The sequence below is a fragment of the Corvus moneduloides genome, chromosome 18 (assembly GCF_009650955.1).
Source record: "Corvus moneduloides isolate bCorMon1 chromosome 18, bCorMon1.pri, whole genome shotgun sequence".
Classification (NCBI taxonomy): domain Eukaryota; kingdom Metazoa; phylum Chordata; class Aves; order Passeriformes; family Corvidae; genus Corvus; species Corvus moneduloides.
In genome coordinates this window covers 3,826,131-3,842,303 of record NC_045493.1, presented here as the reverse complement: position 1 = coordinate 3,842,303, position 16,173 = coordinate 3,826,131, and positions in this window count along the sequence as shown.

The window sequence follows — 16,173 nt, the reverse complement described above, 5'->3', positions numbered from 1 at the left end:
TCTGACAGCCCCAGTCGGACTGCTGCAGACAGAGGAGACTTCTTCTTTTCAGGTACTGACAACAAGGCTTTGTGGGCAAGAGTCTGTGACAACTGATGAATGACTATGGGCATGGTCAGTTGTGTCACCGTTGCTCCATAATCCCCGATCCCAGTTAACATGTCGGCTTGGATCGCATACAGTGGGTCTTGCGTATCACCTTGGTGTTTGCTAGCTTCTTCTTGTGCTAGCCACTTCCATGTTCACTCCCAGAGCAGGAACTGTGAAGGGGTTAACAACAATTGTGCTATGCTGATGCAATCATTAGGACACAGGACATCTGCTGTAAAGATAAACTGCAGAATGCTTCGTGCAGCTTCAGGCCGCAAGCCATGCGTGGTGACCGTTTGCTTGGCTTGCTGCAAGATCTTCCAGTCATGGGGTTCCCACTTTGCAGTGTCCCCTTGTATCAGTACAGGACAGGCAAGGGCATCTACGGCGTGCCAGTCACCTTCAATAATTGCGTCACGGATAACTCCATTCCAGCTCCTTTGCAATGGGTCAGTCCTCACCATTGGGGCTGATGGAGGCGATGGCTGCACCTCCTCTCGCGGGAAGGGAGGGGCTGTAGGCGCTGTGCCCAGTTCTCCCAACAAGAATGTAGGAGTTCTGGTGGCTATCTTGACCGGTGAGTCCATGGGACACCACGATGCTGATGGTGTGGTTTCGCAAGCCTTAGACTCCAGTGCGTCCTGACATGTAGACAATTCAGCAAGCTTCTTGATTACTTCATGCATCATCTCTCGAAGGTTCTCCTCCTCTTGGGGCTGACCCCCGGGAGCCCTGGCTCGTTCTAGCTCTGCGGGCGACAAAGCTGTAGAGGCTGCTTTGCCATCTGACAATGATCTGCAGATCATCTGGCAGAGGGAGGTGACGCGCTGCTGCTTTCAGCTGGGAGCTAGGACTGCTCGTTTCTCCTCTGCTCACCTTCACCCCGCCCCCAGGGTTGGGAGCCTGCACTTCTGCCTTTGCAGCCATTTCTCCCTCAGACTTCGGAGGGGTAACTTCCTTCCCTGCCGGGTCCAGCAGCTCCTGCAGCAAGCGGACAGGTGCTGCTGTTCCCCTCACCGATCTACCCGCGGTCAGCCCAAAGAATCGTGCAACCCTGGACTCCACCCTGGTCTCCGGTCGCCACTCCGTAAGACCCCCGTTTTCCTATTCCTTCCCAGAGCCACCACCCCCCAGGGCTTCCATGGCTGCCACGGCCACCTTCCTCTCTGCTTTCATTTCTACGGGGGTGTTAGTCATGGCTCTCCAAGTTAATCCGAGAGCTTTAGCTTCTTTACCTTCCTTTCCACCCTCAATCGTGGACAGCCACAGTTTGTTCACAACTTCCCACCATGCTTTGGTCAAAAACAAAAGCGAAATGCATTTCAAACATCCTTGTTCCCGGGCCCACGTAATAAGGGTATAAAGATCTCGATCTTTCAAAGTCTCGCCTCTCTTAGAGAGGATGCTGGCTAGGAGGCGAGTTCCTGCCTCGTACTCCATAGTTTCTTACCTGCAGGGGCTGGCTCGGCCGCGCGAGCTCCTGTCTCCGGCTTCACTCGGCTTTGAGACCCTTCCTGCTCTGGCTCTGTCACGATCCGCTAATGCAAGTGGGGGTCGTGATGGTTCGTTTATCGATCTCAGAGTGTAAAAGGACACAAGAGATTTCGGTTTTAATCAAAACAGTGCACCTTTATTAAGTGTCCACAACACAGTAATGCAATAGAAGAGAGTAAGAGAGAGAGAGAGAGAGAGAGAGAGAAAAACAAAGTAGAGAGGGGGAAAAAGAGGGGCAATAGCTACCAACGGATGAGACGAAGTCCTCGTGGCCTTCCGCCAATAGATTCGTCTTCTTTCCGTGGGGAGATCTCGGACTCGGTTATTTCAGAAAGTCCCTTTATAGTCCTTTTCAGAAGCGAGGGGCAACTGGCCAAGAGGTTGGGAAATCTACAGCCATTGTTATGGGGTCCATTGCTTTGGGAAACAGGTACAGGACAGACGTACAAGACAGGTGTACAGGAGAGGTGTACAGGACAGGTCATTCCTTTCCGCTTCAGCGCAGTCCTTCCCGCCTGGGCAGCAAGAACGGCGCAGTCCGTTGCGACCTGCACTGATTTTCCTCAGGAATGCTTACGAGTTCCCAGTGGGCACACGTGTAGGCAACACTTGGCAGACATCCCACCTCAGCCTGGCCAGGACTCCTGTGTTCAGTCTCTGTCCTTGGCGATGATAATGAGGCAGATGAGGGATCTTCGGACCGTCTCTTACAGGCTCCCCAGGCTCCAACACCGATGCAATGATTCAGAGTCTTGCCGCATTCAAGTGAAACCGCATTTAAGCAAAAAACACACCGCATTGAAGCGAAAAAATCATTCGGGTTCCTGCTCGGGCGCCAGGTTTAGCAGGGGGCGTTCCGAGTGCAGGGGAGCCAGCCAGAGTAATGACACGAACACCGATACGATTTGAGCATCGTTCTCTGCTTTATTGTTTATTTTCACTAACTTATATCTACTTCGCAAAGATTCACGCCCTATTACCACGAGACAGCCTCTAAGCAGCAGGGGAGCCGACCAGTGTATAACTTTGCCAAGGATTTTCAAGGCTGCCTGCTGCCAGGTGTCTTCCAGGCCTGCCTGCAGCCAGGGGCCAGTTCAGGGGTTCTTCCCCGGCACCCTGGGTTGGCCAGACTTTCCTGGGGTATCGTATGCCCCTGTTCCACAAGGAATCCCTCTACAAGTTCAAAAGATTTAGTCAAGTCTGGCAGCCCCAGAGCTGGGGCTGACATCAAGGAGTGTTTCAGCTGTTTAAATGCAGCCCTGGCATTCTGTGTCCACATGATTGTTCCTTTTTCAGCTGCTTTAAGGACCTCATATAAAGGCCTTACCAATATACGGTAGTTTGATATCAATACGTGACCCCAACCTACCATTCCCCGGAAGGCCTGCATCTCCCTTATGGTATGGGGCTCTGGAAGTCGACGGATGGCTTCCTTCCATTCTGTGCTGAGTTGTCGATGTCCACGGAAAATTTCCAGGCCCAGGTATACTACTGTGTCCTTGGCAACCTGTGCCTTCTCTTTCGAGACCCGATACCTAGTTTGGCCTAAAAAGTTCAACAGACTTACAGTGAGCTTTATGCAGTCATCTTGTGTCTTGGCCGCTATCAAGATGTCATCAACATACTGGAGAACCGCTCCCCCTGGTTCTTGTTTCCTCCAGTCCTCAAACTCCTTTGCCAGCTGGTTTCCGAATATGGTCGAGCTGTTTTTGAATCCTTGTGGTAAAACTGTCCAGGTGAGCTGGGTCTTTCTCCCTGTTTCAGGATTCTCCCATTCAAAAGCAAAGAGTTCTTGGCTATTCTTATGCACAGGAATGCAGAAAAAGGCATCCTTGAGATCTAAAACAGTGAACAACCCTAATTCATTTGTTAGTGTTGTCAAAAGTGGGTAAGGATTCGCTACCACTGGGTGTATGCCCTCTGTTATCTTGTTGATTTCCCTCAAATCATGTAGCTTTTACCATCAGCTTTCTTTACTGGCAAAATTGGTATGTTGTACCTGGATTCACATTCCACTGTGCCCTGGGTTGCAGTGTATTCTATTACCATCCTCATGAGCTGTTGAAATCAGGTGGGGCAGTGTTTCCTTGCCTCCTCTCCCCAGACTATCTTGCTGTTAATGGCCCATCATTGTCCTGCTGCAGGACTCACAGATAACTCCCTCCGAACTATCTTCTGTTAATGAGCCTAATCAACACTTGGCCTCATGACTCATTACCCCATTGTGAGATGCTCCACCCAGAGGGAGGAACCAAGCATCCCATCGTGGATATAATCTGAGATTCTGAACACCAGAGACAACCTTCCCACTGGATTTCCAGAGGACAGGAGCTACATAGCCATTACTGGACTTTCTGAGGAAGAGCAGACCCTTTTTCTACAGGATCGCTGCTTCAGGAGGACTGCAGCCACCATTCTAACAGACTGCTACCACCACCCTGCTTAACAGGGACTCAGGTTGTATCTTGACTCTGTCAGTTCAAACCAGTGTTTTCTTTTAGTTTTTTTTCCTTTTCTTTAATTTCCCCATTAAATTGTTATTCTGACTTGGTGTCTCCCACTGGTTTGTTTTCAAACTAGTTCAAGGTCCTACTAATTAGCATATCTCTCAAAGATTCCCCAATGAGAGGCTCAAGTGAGACCCCCACACCAAGGAGCCTTACCCTTGATGGTTCTATCTTAGTTTATAGAGTGTGTTCTGGAGAGGACCTTGGGGTCTGGGGCACACTGATCCCTAACTACGAAGCTTCTAAAGTGTTTAGTCTCTCAGCTTGACAAACATGTCCAAAAATGTAGGCAGAAAGCACTAAGACTACAGAAGTTGTAAAAAAGGTATAACAGGGGTATAAAAGAAAAGGCAAAAAATCTTCGTGGCATTACCAGAGGCGAATCGTCTTCTACTTCTCGCACAGAACACTGTGCTGGCAGCCAAACGCCCTGGTATGCTGCCTCCGCTGAAACACGTCAGTGTCATGCACTTTCCTTTGAAGAGTTTCAAACCGCCACATTCTGCCTCTCTCGCATTCGCAAAAGAAACTGAAAGACTCTCGGCTACGTCTCGCACAGAGAACTATGCCAGGACAACAAGCTCGCCTGGAGCTTGCTTGTGCAAACTTGTAATTGCAGCACAGTCACAGGGCAGACCTCGCTCCTTTTCAAACTTCAAAGCGCCTTCAGATCGCTTTGCTCTCTGCATGGTTCTTGTCAGCTCCAAGTATCACCGCGCCCATTACAGCCTAGTGAGGACCAAAGATCCGGATAGACATCTCGCACAGAAAAATGTGCCAGGACAAAGATGTGTTCTTCATTACCCCCTCTCATCGGCCGGATTGTGGTGCTCTGTTGAAAGTGTGCCACTTTGAAAGGACTAATGCAGCAAGTGCATCTCTCTTGGCACATTTGCCTGAGCAGCAGCTAGATGGACAGCTTGCAACCTGTGAATCTGAAAGGATATGATTACACACAGAGCTGAGGTTGAAGCATGCACAGCACTCTGTGGATGCGTGCAGCATCTGCGTTGAAGAGCAGCAAAATTGAACGTTTCAGCAGAAGCATCGAGCTGGGGCTCTTTGCTGCGGGCACAGTGTTCTACGTGAGAAGGAGACGACAATTCCCTCCGGGAGAAGGAAAGCGCGATGTGTTACACAAGATGGAGAAGAAAGCCGCAGAGCACCGGCCTTGTGCATGCAGCGTGCTTGCCACTCACTTGCCTACCGAAGTCACGGTAGCAGAGAAAGAGAAAAGCTCAACGCCAGCTCCCTGTGCTGCTACCTATTTCTCTTCCAGCCCTCTGTGGAAAACAATTGTCTTTAACATTAGGACCTGAGATTCAGAAAACAGGATGCTAGATGCAGCAGAGGAGGAAGGACAGAATGCACAGGTGAGTTCCATGCATCTTATTTACTGCAACTGGAAGCTGCAGTCCAGCACTAGCTTTTACTTCTAGAGTATGTTTCGATGAGAGCAGCTGCTGGACATTGGCAACAGAGCTGCGAGACTGAAAAACATGACAAGACGTCTGTCTGAGAAAGAAGGTACACTGCTGCAGTCTGTTGTGCTCAGCTTCAAGGCTGCAAAGAGAACAGGGTACTCTAAGATCCCCTTCTCTTTGGACACGTGCTTGTGTGTGAGCTCTACCTCCTTGGACTCTGCCACACTGAAGGTGTAGGAAAGGGCTTTTCACCACGTAATGTGAAGGAGTCCAACTGCTGCATGGTGCTTTTGCAAGCAGCAACAGCATTCTCAGCTGCCACTCATCGTGAACGAGCTTTTGCCAGAATTTTGCAATTCGATACATTGCGCACATACAAGCCCAGTGCTCTGCGGCTTCCTTCTTCGCCTTTTGTAACATATCACGCTTTCCTTCTGCCAGAGGTGAATCGTCTTCTACTTCTCGCACAGAACACTGTGCCGGCAGCCAAACGCCCTTGTGCTTTGCCTCTGCCGAAACACACCAGTGTCATGCACTTTCCTTCGCAGAGCTACGTACCGCCACATTCTGCCTCTCTTGCATTTGCAAGAGAAACAAAAGGCTTCTCGGCTACGTCTCGCACAGAGAACTATGCCAGGACAACAAGCTCGCCTGGAGCTTGCTTGTGCAAACTTGTAATTGCAGCACAGTCACGGGGCAGTCCTCCTTGCTTTACAGCCCACAAAGCACCGTCAGATCGCACTGCCCTCTGCATGGTCCTTCTCAGCTCCAAGTATCACTGCGCCCATTGCAGCCTTGTGAGGACCAAAGATCCGGATAGACATCTTGCACAGAAAAATGTGCCAGGACAAAGACATGTTCTTCATTACCCCCTCTCATCGGCCAGATTGTGGTGCTCTGTTGAAAGTCTGCCACTTTGAAAGGACTGATGCAGCAAGTGAGTCTCTCTTGGCACATTTGCCTGAGCGGCAGCTAGAAGGACAGTTTGCACCCTGTGAATCTGAAAGGATATGATTGCACACAGAGCTGAGGAAGAAGAGTGCACAGCACTCTGTGGATGCGTGCAGAAACCACCTTGAAGAGTGGCAAAGTTGAATGTTTCGGCAGAAGCAGTGCACTGGGGCTCTTTGCTGCGGGCTCAGCGTTCTGCACAAAAAGTAGACGACGACTTGCCGCCAGGAGAAGGAAAGCGCGATGTGTTACACAAGGCGAAGAAGAAAGCCGCAGAGCACGGGGCTTGTGCGCGCAGTGTGCAGGCGGCAAGTAGAGCATGCTTGCCACTCGCTTGTCTGCCGAAGTCATGGTAGAAGACGCAAGAGAAAAGTTCATCACCAGCTCCTTTTGCTGCCACCTATTCCTCTTCCAGCCCTCTGTGGAAAACAATTGTCTTTAACATTAGGACCTGAGATTCAGACAAGAGGATGCTAGATGCAGCAGAGGAGGAAAGGACAGAATGCACAGGTGAGTTCCATGCGTCTTATGTACAGCAACATAAGGGAAGGTGCAGCCCAGCACTAGCTTTTACTTCTAGACTATGTTTCGATGAGAGCAGCTGCTGGACATTGGCGATGGAGTTGCGAGACTGAAAAACGTGACGATACATCTGCCTGAGAAAGATAGTCCACTGCTGCAGTCTGTTGTGCTCAGCTTCAAGGCTGCGAGGAGAAGAGGGTACTCTAAGAACCCCTTCTCTTTGGATACGTGCTGATGTGTGAGCACTACCTCCTTGGACTCTGCCACACTGAAGGTGTAGGAAAGGGCTTTTCTCCATGTGCTGTGAAAGAGTCCAGCTGTGCACGGTACTTTTGCAAGCAGCAACAGCATTCCCAGCTGCCACTCATCGTGAACGAGCTTTTGCCAGCCTTCTGCAAATCGGTACACTGCACATACAAGCCCAGTGCTCTGCGGCTTCCTTCTTCACCTTTTGTAACATGTCACGCTTTCCTTCTCCCGGAGGTGGATCGTTGTCTACTTCTTGCACAGAACACAGTCCCTGTGACCAAACTCCCCGGCATGCTGCCTCTGCCGAAACATGCCGGTGTCATGCACTTTCCTTCGCAGAGCTATGTACCGCCACATTCTGCCTCTCTTGCATTCGCAAGAGAAACAAAAAGCTTCTCGGCTACGTCTCGCACAGAGAACTATGCCAGGACAACAAGCTTGCCTGGAGCTTGCTTATGCAAACTTCTATTTGCAGCACAGTCACGGGGCAGTGATCATTGCTTTACATCTCGCAAAGCGCAGTCAGATCACACTGCTCTCTGCACCTTTCTTGTCAGTTCCAAGTACCACGGTGCCCATTACTACCCCCCAAGGACCAAAGATCCGGATAGACGTCTCTCACAGAAAAATGTGCCAGGACAGATATGTGTTCTTCATTACCACCCCTCGTCGGCCAGATTGTGGTGCTCTGTTGAAAGTGTGCCACTTTGAAAGGACTGATGAGCAAGTGCATGTCTCTTGGCACATTTGCCTGAGCGGCAGCTAGATGGACAGCTTGCAACCTGTGAATCTGAAAGAATATGATTGCACACAGAGCTGAGGTTGAAGCGTGCACAGCACTCTGTGGATGCGTGCAGTATCTGCCTTGAAGGGCGGCAAAGTTGAATGTTTCGGCAGAAGCAGTGCACTGGCGCTCTTTGCTGCTGGAACAGCGTTCTGTGCCAGAAGTAGACAGTGATTCACCTCTGGGGGATGGAAAGCACGACATGTTACACAAGACGGAGAAGAAAGCCGCAGAGCACCGGGCTTGTGTGTGCCGTGTAACAAATTGCAAAAGTCCAGCAAAAGCTCGTTCACGATCAGAGGCAACTGAGAATGCTGTTGCTGCATCAAACAGTAACGTCCATAGCTGGACTCTTTCACAGTACGTGCAGAAAAGCTGTTTCCTACACCTTCAGTGTTGCAGAGTGCAAAGAGGTAGAGCTCACACAGAAGGACTCGTCCAAAGAGAAGTGGTTCTTTGAGCACCCTCTTCTCTTTGCAGCCTTGAAGCTGAGCACAACAGACTGCAGCAGTGTACCTTCTTTCTCAGGCAGACATGTTATCACGCCTTTCAGTCCCGCAACTCCGTCGCCAATGTCCAGCAGCTGCTGTCAAAGAAACAGACTCTAGAAGTAAAAGCTAGTGCTGGACTGCACCTTCCTTTATCTTGCTGGACATAGGATGCATGGAACTCACCTGTGCATTCTGTCCTTCCTTCCTCCGCTGCATCTAGCAAACTGTTTTCTGAGGCTCAGGTCCTAATGATAAAGACAATTGTTTTCCACAGAGGGCTGGAAGAGGAATAGGTGGCAGCAAAAGGAGCTGGTGATGAACTTTTCTCTTGCGTCTTCTACCATGACTTCGGCAGACAAGCGAGTGGCAAGCATGCTCTTCTTGCCACCTGTATGCTGCGCGCACAAGCCCAGTGCTCTGCGGCTTTCTTCTTCGCCTTGTGTAACACGTCGCACTTTCCCTCTCCCTGAGGTGACTTGTTGTCTACTCCTCACGCAGAACGCTGTGCCTGCAGATGGGAGCCCCAGCGCACTGCTTCTGCTGAAACACACCTGGAGCCATGCTCTTTCCTTCGCTGCACTACGTACCACCACATTTTGCTTGTCTTGTGTTCTAAATCAAAACGGAAATCTTCTCACCTACGTCTCGCACAGAGAACTATACCAAGTCAACCAGCTTGCCCGGAGCTTGCCTCCGAAACTTGTTGGATGTTGTGTAAATTTGTATTTGCACCACAGTCATGGGACAGTCCTCGTTCCTTTACAACCTGCAAAGTGCCGTCACATAGCGCTGCTCTCTGCACGGTCCGGCTCAGCTGGAAGTAGCACCTCGCATATTACAGCCTTGCAAAGACTAAAGGTGACTTTAGAGGTCTATCACAGAAAAATGTGCCAGGATAAAGGCATGTTCCTCATTACTCCTTCTCATCACCCAGATTGTGATGCTGTGCTGAAAGTCTTGGATACAGAAAAACTTCCCCAGCAAGCGTTTCTCTCCTGACACATTTGGCTGAGCGAGAGCTAGATGGACAGTTTGGACTCTGTGAAACAGAAAGTGTGTCATTGTACCCCGAGCTGAGGAAGAAGTGTGTACAGCACACAGCGGCAAATTTTCACGCCATCACTGGGCTCCAGTTCTCTCCAGATCACATAAGGGGAAGAACGAAGCTTGCAGGGCACTGGGCTTGTGTGCGCAGCATACCGAATTGCAAAAGTCCAGCAAAAGCTCATTCACAATAAGAGTCAGCTGAGAATGCTCTTGCAGCTTGAAACAGTACCGCACAGCTGTTGGACTTCATTCACAAAACATGGAGATAAGCACTTTCTTTCACCTTCAGCGTTGCATGAACGTTTCTTGCACCAAGCAGCTATGGATCACCCAGAAGCACGTGTAAGAAAAGAAGGCATTTTTGAAGTACCACTTCTCCAGGCAGCCTTGAGATTGTGCACAACACACTGCGGCTCTGTACCTTCCTTTTCTCAGGTAGACATGCCGTCACATTTTTCATTCTCGCAGCTCCCTTGCAAACGTCCAGCAGCTGCCCCCGTAGCAAAAGGCTCTAGGAGGCAAAGCCACTGCTAGGCTGCACCTTCCTCTTTCTGCTCGTAAGCCACATTCAACTCACCGGTGCACTCTGTCCTTCCCTCCTCCACTGCATTCTACCATTGTGTTGTCTAAATCTCAGAGCCTAAAGGTTAGAGCAATCATTTCCTCAGTTCCCCCTAGGTTCCGTGGTGTCACAATGGTCGCCAGGGTTCCGTCAGATTCTGTAGCGTCACCACCATCTCCAGGGTTCCCTGAGGTTGTGTCACAGAGGAGTCTGGGTTCCGTCTGCTTCCGTAGAGTCCCCGTGGTCTCCAGGGTTCCCTCTGCTTCTTCAATTCCAGCTCCACCTCCTTCTTTGAGAACCTTTTCTGTGCAATCAGCTGTGCAACATGTAACTTGTAGCCTTGATGCGAGAATCAGGTTGCTCAAGGAAGAGGGAAGGTCTGCAAATGCTTTCTGACCTGGCATGTCTCTCCGTGTGAGCTGCAGCTGGAGATGCGTCGCTTCGGCCAAGGACTTTGGCGCCCTGAGAGAATGTGATGACGCGCTAAATATAGTTGAGAAGAAAGTGTGTACCCACCTCTCCCGGTTCCAAACCACCCGGAGGGCAGAACCAATTTGGAAACGTCCCTGCTCTCTAATCTACTGCATCAGGACAAAAAGATTTCACTGATCTTCCAAGTGCAAACTCTCCTTTGCACCACTCTCAAAGCACAACATGAACTCCTTTGCCCTAACAAATCTTTTCACTCTCGCAGAGGCTGGCCACAAACTTAGAAATATCCGGCAGAAACAGAGCTCACAAAAGTGCCAGCTGAGCAAGCTCTTGCTGCCTACAACTTCAACTGCACCCATCAAACTACCAGTACACACCTTGCTATCAGCACTTTCCTTCTCAGCTCTAGGTACCATGCTAAGCCTTCAGCCTCACATAGTCAGGATCCAAAGGGAACGGCCCCAGGGACTGCTGACACGCTAAAGGTAGCAGGACAAAAAGCTCAACAGCTTGGCGTTTGCATTCCCACTGACAGTTCGAAAACTCCAATCCCAAGAACTACCTGTTGGGAAAAGCCTTTAAATTCCCTGAGAGCACCCAAACTTGCTTTCTTTGCCAAAGAGAGGAACTATAAGTCTGTCTCCTAAGAAATGGCATCCCCTCCTCCAAAATACAAAACATCGAGGGACTGATCCCATACCAAGGTGTCAGAACACCGTTACTCGGCATTACCTGCCCAGGGCACCAGATCAGCTGCACACCCAGACTCAGCATAGCCATGTACCTTGTCCAAAAGATGTGCCCTGGCACAATTTCCGAGGGCCACCTCTGAGAAGTGGAAACCATATGCCAAATTGAATCTGTCAGGAGGTCACCTTCCAAAGATGGATACCGACTCCATCATTGTACAAATTGAGGCAGTGCTTCCCACCAAATATGCCAGAAGAGAAAGTTGCTGCCGCCCTTGACCTGCATGAGGCAGCTTCTTCTCTGCACCTCCAAAACTGGGCCTACGTGCTTTCCTTGCCATGAAAAAGCAGTGCCATGCTCATTCAGGATCTTACCAAGTGAAAGTTTCATACCACCTCCAGTATTGCATATGTCCAGCAATTGGTCCTACACAGAAGGGACCTGCTCAGAAATATCTTGCTGGACTCTTCCTCCTCACGGTACCTTAGCATCTGCTCCACCACCACTAGCACTATGTCCTTTGCTTCCCAAGGAAAGGCACTCTGAGTCACTCGGCCTGGCTTTGCATCAGTACCTTGCCTAGTACCTACCGTTTCCTTTGCTTCCCAAGGAAAGGCACTCTGAGTCACTCAGCCTGGCTTTGCATCAGTACCTTGCCTAGTACCTACCGTTGCTTGGCTTCCCTTGCCTACGTCTGCCTTGCCTCACACTACCTACAACTTCCCTGCTTTGCTTTACCTTGCCTACCACTCTCTACCTTGCCTTCCATGCAGGCAAGGCAGTGCAAAACAAATGTAGGCAGTTGTAGATACAAAAATGCTGTTAGCGAGGATTTTCTTGCTATTTTCTAAGTCCGTGAGAGACTTTTCTCTCTCACAGAAGAGGTAGCAGGGAATGTAAACAACCAAGCCACCTGCAACCTTGAAAAGTCTTGTTTATGGTATAATAGAAAAATATTTTGACAATGGATGGTTAGGATTTTAGCCAATCACCTCCAAGGGGTGGCTGATTCTTTGTCCAATTAGACTATGAAGAAAAAAGTCTATAAAAGAGTTTGTAAAATAATTAAATAAATCAATCTTGCTGCACAATTCCTGCCTGCTGGATCTTCTCTCCTCCTCCTCCCTATGGCTACAGGACACGGTGATATACCGTAGGAACCAGGCCTGCAGTAATAGGCAGTTGTAGGCAAGTCAAGGCAGAGGCAGGCAAGGCCAGAGAAGTGAGGGGAAAGCAAACGGAGTGGTAGGTGAGAGAAGGCCCAGAAGTTGTAGGCAAGACTGGTTATAGAGAGGTCAACCCAGTGATGGCTAGGCCATGAGAAACAGGAAGGGCTACGCAAGGTAAGGCCCTGGAGGAAAGCAGCAGGCAGTAGGTCAAGGGTAGGGCATGGGCATACAAGGGAATGTAAGGCTAGGGAGGGTTAGCAGGGCAAGGCAAGGAAACTCTTGAGCTGGCAAGGCAAGGCAAGTGACATGTACGTTCAAGGACTGCTAGTACACAAAAGCAGCCAGAACAGACTGCTCTGTCCGGCCTTGATCTCACATGGACCATCTCTAATCTGCACCTGAAACACCTGGGCTACCTGCTTTCCTTCATATGTACAGGAACTGTCATTCTAGCCCTGAAGCCCAAAGGCAAAATGTAGATTGTCCAAAATTCAAGACATGCAAGGATCTGTACCAGAAAAAGCTGCCACAACAGATGGGTGTGCTTGCACATGACCTCCCTAAACTTGCTCTCACATGCTCCTGAAACACTGGAGGTACATGAAGGCCTTGAAAATCCTAGGAGGAGCAGGCAGGGCAAGGCAAGTTGAAGAAATTCCACAAAAAGAGGGGTCTTGAATTCCAGGTGGGGAAGGGGTGAGCAAGGCAAGGAATGACTTCAAGGGAAAGGCAAGAAAAGTGGAGGTTTTGCAAGGCAAGATAAGGCAGAGCTAAGCAAGCCAGTAAGAGTCCTCGAAAGAGAAGGAAAGCCAAGGCTGGACCTGACAAATGGGGAGAGGCATCAAGGTGGGGATGGGTGAGCAAGTCAGTGCAAGGCAGTGGAGGGAATGATGGCCCAGGGAACGCTACAGAGGCTACAGCAAGGCAATGCAAGGTGTGGGGAAGCAAGACAAAGTAAAGGAGTTGTCGGGAAAGGCAAGGAAATGAAAGGCTGTAGGAAAGGCAAGGCGAAGAAAAGTGAGGGTGGGGTAGACAAGGCAATGGGTGAAAAACATTCCATGCACGACAAGACCAGGATAATAGCAGTAGGGGAGTCAAGGTGGGGGATGGGTGAGCAAGGCAATGCAAGGAGCTGGAATGGTAGGAAGGGCAAGGGAAGGACATGGATGGGTCAGGCGTCCGAAGGAAAGGAATGTTCTGTTAGGTTTGTGGGGGGAGTTGTGTAGGCTTGAAGGAGGTTTCTGATAGGGTTTATTATTTGTCTCTTCAGAGGTGTTCTGGTTTAATTCTGGGAACTGGCTGCCCTGAAAGAAGTTGCTGTGTGCAGTGAAGATTGGAGTTTTGCTGGAAAGCTTCATATAATTGTTTCTACATTGTGTATTTTATAACCTGTATTTGTCAATCTGCCCTGGCTGGAAACTAGTGAACTATTTCAATGTGTTCAGAGAAGTGTTTGTGAAAACAATTGATGTGCAGACTAAAAAATTTAAAGACTTCCTAACTGTCAGTAATCTGGTATTTCTCTGTGTCATTTTATGCTTTACTGTCTATGTTAATTTGAAGCATGTGCGAACCTTGCTTCAAAATCTAAGTCATTGCTTACTGCATACATTTGAAACACCTTTTGCTTATCTGAGTTTTGTTTGTCACTTACGTCCTTTGTGCTTTCCCATATGCAAGTGAAAGAGTACCAAACTTTTATGTTGTCCTCTTTACTAAAATCAAACAACAAACAAAATAAACTCTCTCTTCTTTGTAGTCTAATAGTTCCTCTGTTGGTACACTCAGATAAGTTATTTTTGTTGGCCCTTCCTTTCATCATACTTCTCAGGACACCTCTGGCAGCTAATTACGTGAGTATTGTTGATCTCTGTGGAAACTCCTGACAACAGTAAATAACGCTCTACTTGAATGCTGCTTGCCTGTTGAAATGTGGTCAGTTTTTAGGTGAGAGTCATACTTCTCCTAGTTTTGTGTGTTTGGTTGGAGGGGGGGTGGTTTTGGGAATTAATTGATTAAATAGAGTTCAAGCTAAATTATTAGCAGTGATATTTGTATAAGGCTGAAGAGCCTCTATTAGGATGCAATTTTTAAAAATACATCGGCAGGCTCTTTTTAATGTGGTCATAGTCAAGGAGCAAAAAAAGAAACTTATTTTTCATATAAGTTTAGAATTCTTGGAGGTGTGTGGCTGTGTTGGCTGTCTGGAGTGCATGCATATGCTCTAATATGAATTTTAATATTTAAATTGTTCCTTAGGATAAACTAAAGCAGGCTTAGATAACTTTTAAAATAGCAAATGTAAAAGTACCAAGAACTGTTAAGAGCAGCTTACTTTTACAGGAACTGGGAAAATTAATTCAATCTGTCTCTCTAGAAAATAAATTTTCTTAGACAGCTTTCTCATATTCTCTCTTACTTGCTTGCAAAAGAAATCTGCACCAGATAAATGTCTCTTTCGCATTAAGAATACTGGACAGGTTGGTTGCTTTTAAAATCATGGTTGGTTTAAAATTACATCTGTGTGTACCTTAAATCTTCTTCTTCCGCTTTCTTCCATATCATCCATGTCCTGTCGAACACCAGCAGAGGATAGAAGAAAAAATTGTAAATGTCTGTCATACAAAAGAGATGACAGATTTTGGTTATAATTCATGATTAATGGCAAGATATCTCTTACTATTAAAAACAAGTGAGAAAAGAAAATTACTTGTCATGCACACAAATGAAAGTAGTGATGCTGTCTGCAAGATCCTGTCTTCTACAGCATGTCAGTATGGTGAATTTGGTGTACTTTGTTTGTGCTTTTTTTCATGAGATAATGGTATACAGGGTGTATGCTATTATAGTCACAAGTGATCAATGGTAAATGCTGTGCTGTTTTTTTGAGCTCCACTGAAGGCAAGAGGAAACTTGTGTTCTGGTCATGTTTCCTACATGTTCATCTACACCAGTTCATTTAATGGGGTGCTTTCAAGCAACCCTTGTGTTTCATGACATAATACAATAATAAAATAAGACTGCCAGAATTGCCTTTTCTTTGGAAATGGGATAGATGAAAATTTGAGTCTGACAACAGAATGGCACTGTATGAAGAGCTATAAATTAAAGTATAGAATGTCTATGACCTCTTTCCCTGTCTCCCTGTATTCTTCTGAAATGTGCCAGCACTGAGCTATTGTAGTCATTGCAGCAAATGCAATAATGTTGTACAGTTTTACCCATGTCTTTCCCATGCCAGTGTCTCACTTCAAGATGTTTCGGTAAGAGTTTCTTCCTAGGTTTCAAAGAATTTAAAACTCTGATAAACTTCCTTTTTTTTTCCCATTCAGCTTGTGTTTTGAACTGAGACAACCTGATTCAGGAAGGAATAAACCACATGAATTAGTTTGTTGCATAGACATCAAAGACCTGCTATAATTAGAATAAATGTTTCCACATTGTTCCTTAAGTGGAGGCGTGAAATTCCATGTCACCAGCATTGGATCTGGGGTTTGTTTTTATGGCAACAGGATTAACATTTCTTTTCTTTTTTTTTCCTTTTTTTTTTCTTCTTTTTTCTTTTTTTTTCTTTTTATTCTTTTTTTTTTTTAAGTGCTTCTGCAGCCCAGCGCAGAGACTGGCTGGGCTTTGGGGTGCTGCCTTTCAGCCACCTCACAGGGTTGTGGGAAACACACAGCCTCTTGCCCTGTTGCTGCCTTATCCAGAAGCCATGGCAATCTTCTCTGCCCAGGAAGTCTTTCTGATCTTCAGGCCCCAGG